Below are 4,417 nucleotides of genomic sequence, written 5' to 3'. Positions count from 1 at the left end.
GCTATTGTTCCTGTTATTATTGTTCCTACCACTGCTACTGTTTTTAATTTTGGTAACCATGAATGTTTTTCATTACTCATAACTTTGACTATTTTCCAATCACCATATTTAATTTCTCCATTAAATTCGATGCTTATTTCTCTTCTCTTCCTTTTGACTTGTGTTATTATTTGCTTATCATTATTTCCCATTGATTCTGTTTCTTCTTTTTCTTCTATGACTGGTGTTTTTTCTAGATTACTTGTATCAATATTAATAGGAGTTATTCTTCTTCCCCATTCAATTATCTTTCTATTTCATTTTATGATCTTTTATTATCACATCTTCATCTGGTTTTGAGTCTACATAATACATTGGTATATCATTAGTTTCATTTGTTTTATTTATTTCAGTACGTCTCAGTAATTCTGGAAGAAATTCATTTCTTTTAATTTCTTTTTGGTTTGTTAATTGCCTATCTGATATATAATAATAACATTTATTCCATACAATACAGATATGTTTCAAAAAGTCTTGTGATGGAAAGATTTTAGACATTATTTGAATCATTATTATAATGTTATTGGAAATTCTATTTGTGTTATAATTTAGAACAATAACAATTCCATTGATTCCTTCTTGAACAATATCAACTATATCGTTCAAAAATCTTTCATTAAATTCTTTTGATTCTTGAAGACTTGGTGTGTCAATAACAATTAAATCACTTCTTTCTCCTTTTCTATTTTCTCCAACAACTTCTCTTGTTTCTGAAATTGTACTATCACTTACTTTAAAAACATCTTTCTTCTTTAAAATGAAATTACCAAGTGAACTTTTACCATTTCCTGTTTCTCCAATTAAAAGTTATTTCGTTTGTTTTGGGTTATCTTCTGGTAAATTCATTGATTATTTTTAAGTTATTATTCATTTAAATACTGCGATTAAGTTATTTCACAAAATATTTGTTTGTAAATTATGTTTATTTGATGTAAAAAGAAATCTCTCGTATTTAAAATGTTAAAACAAACATACCCCTTTTATTTATATAAATAATTTGTATGAAACAAATTTAGAATAGTCAATGAAAATAACATAACACTTTATAAAATAATTACATTCAATTGAGTTAATGAAAAATGCTAAATATTTCACATGGAAAGTAAAATAACAAAAAGTGAGTGAGAGTGATGAATATGAAGAAATACACACAATAATGTATTATATATGTTTGAATTGCAAAACCTTAAATAAACAATATTTTCATCACTACTCAATGTCTTTATTGTTTTATATAATTTCTTTTTTAAACTGATTGAAAATGATATTATCTGTTTTGACAGTATTTTATCATTTTTCTTTTATCAAATTCAAAACATAAATCATTTATAATGTTTAATTAACCGTCAATTATTGGGTGTTACTTGTCTCTTAGTAATCACTAGAATTTTCCGACATCCATGAAAAATCAGTAGCACCTGAACCAAAAGGACGATCAGTACAATTAGCATGATCAGTAAGACTAGCAACAGCAGCACCAGTACTAGCACCAACAGCAACAACAGCAGTAACAACTGCACCTCCAATTAGAGCTATTTTTGATTTTGTTTGTTTGTCTTTTGATGAACTCATTTATGTTTTATCAGTTGTTTGGTTTCTTTAAATACCATGTACCTTATATCCAATGATGTTTGTTGTTTTATTTTTGGATTGTATTAAAATAATTATAAGTCGCTGTATTTTTTCGATAAAATTGTTTTATATAATTTGTTAGTTTGTTTTTATTCAAAAATGTAATTATTTTTATTATCACGACATTCTAATTCTGATTCTCAACTATTATATTTTAATTATTTGTAAATTCACTCTTCGTATTATTTCTCTATTTGAATAAATCAATCACCTAAACGTGGTGGTTTTATAGGACGTGAATATACAACAAGAATTATTTTAAAAAACATTGATATAATTATTTTTAATTTAGTGTTATTTTTAGTTAATGAATATTTCTTTTATATTAATTTTAAACAGGATTTGTCAATAATTATTTCAAATGAAATGTAATCCAGAATTTAATTGTTGATATGGAAACAAATACTATTTGAAATAAATATATTAAAGTAATTAGAATTATTTTCTATTATTTCTTTTTATAATATTATTATAAATCTATTGTTATTTTATTTATTTGTTTTCGTTATGTTATTTTTATCATCATTGTAAAATTACTTATTCATTATATTGTTACTTTTTTGAATATTTTTATTTCAAATAATAAAAATAAATAAAGCAATGTAAAATAGAAAAACTGACTAAATGGAACGTATTAATATTTTATTATACTTACCCCCAATTACATTCAATTAAAAACGATACAAAACGATTAAAAATACATTTATTCATTCTATTTTATTTATTTATGTAATTTTATTACGTTCAGGATTGTTTAAACATCATTCTTATTTTTATTTCTTTACTCCCTTTCTTTGTTTAAACAAAATCTTATAATTGTTATTTCATTAATAAACATGGGAGATTGGTATGTCAAAGGTTCAAACCTTGAAGGAGAACATGGATTAGTTGAACAAAGAAATTGTCCACAAGGAAGACCTTTTTGCCATCAACTTATTAATGAATGTATTCGAGAAGGCAGAACTTTACATGTTCATCAACAGGATTGGCAGATAAACTCCTTCACTTATGAGAAACTCTAAACATTCTCTAATTTACTTTTATCTTTCTTATCTTGTTCTTTCTTATTTTCTTTTTTATTCTATTTTCCTTCTATAAAATTTTTTTGTTTATAATGAATAATTTATTTTCTCATTCTATTATTTTATATATTACGTTTTATATTTTATTTCATTTCTCAACTTCATCACTAAACATTAAAACAAGAGAATGAAAGGATAAATAAATTTAATATCGAATGATGTTTAACATGTAATTTATAAATAAATATATCACATAACATGATAGGGGGTAATGCAAATAAATAAAATATTATTCTCATTTTATTCAGTTATTTCCCTTTTAAAATAATAATAACGTATTAAAATAAAATATTTACAAATATATGTAAAATAATAAAAAGGGGGTACAAATAAGAAAGAAAGAATAAATACGATAAATACGAATAACATGAAATAAAAAGAAAACGATAAACTTGATAAATCAGAATAAATGCTTACAAAACACTCTAATACAGAAAGACTGAAAAGAAGTGCAGAAACAGCTTATCTTAGAGAACATTATCCACAAAATTTAGTTCAATTTCATAAAATAGGTGTAAAACTTCAAAACGCACCAGAAAAAGAAAATGAAGTTGTTGTTGAACCTGATGTACATTTTCAAATTGATGGAAAGGAATATCTTGTTTTTTTCAATAACCGTTTAAGGGAAATAAATACAGTTTTAAATCGTTGGTTAGAAAATGAATTTTCGGAACATGGGTTTATTATGCCAGATATTCTTAAAAGTGATATTAGATGCATTGCAGAGACAGGAGAACCAAGTGCGATAAAAGGGTTCTTAACTTCTTTAATTCCAATTTATGGACAATATCAAGGACTTCGTAGTTGGTGTAATATTTTAGCAGGCGCTTTATCTTCAAAAGCACAAGAAGATAACGATAGAATCGTCAGAATAGCATATCACATTTATAAAACAAAAGAGTTAATTGAAAAATATGGAAGTGAAATACAATCAGATAAAATATGTGCTATATGTATTGAAAAGAATTTTAATGGGAAGAGTGAATATATAACAAGTTGTGACGATAAATCATACCAAGAATTAGAATCAAAATTATTTGAAATAATGTCATCTCCCAAACTAAGAGATGAAAAATTTAATGATTTAAAAAGATTTTTGTATAGGTGTGAAAATAATATTCAACCCACATTAAATGAATGGAGAAGAATGCAATTTTGTTTTGTAATTAACAGAGTGAGTTATTATCTTACAAGAGAAGAAGAATTATTAACTGATAAATTATTTGAAGAATTAAAAGCAATGACAAACCTTAGAAGTAGATTGAACCAGCTTGCAATTAAATACAAACATTTGTATTTAACAAATACACAAATTCTTCTTGGAATTACAATAAGTCGATGTAAAATTCTTGTTGATAATAGAAAATGTAAAACAATATTTATTGAAAGTTCAAATGTCAGTGAATTTTATAAAAAGATTGATAAAAGGTTAGACGCAGAAGTACAGATTCTTTCAAAAAGATATTCAGACAGTAAAGTTACATTAGAAAAGATTATAGAAACAGCACAGAGTTTTGACCCAGATAAAAGTCAAGATTTAATAGATAAAATGAAAAAAGAAATTAATGAAAAAGAAAATAAAAGAAAAAAGTTATGGGGAGATGCAGCAACTGAAGTTGGAAAAGTAATCATAAAGAAAGTGGAAGATATATCAGATATTGCTG

The sequence above is a fragment of the Entamoeba histolytica genome, genomic scaffold (genome assembly GCF_000208925.1).
Source record: "Entamoeba histolytica HM-1:IMSS scf_1104750518659 genomic scaffold, whole genome shotgun sequence".
NCBI lineage: Eukaryota > Evosea > Mastigamoebida > Endamoebidae > Entamoeba > Entamoeba histolytica.
The sequence above is the reverse complement of the archived record's forward strand: the minus strand, read 5'-3'. Positions refer to the sequence as shown.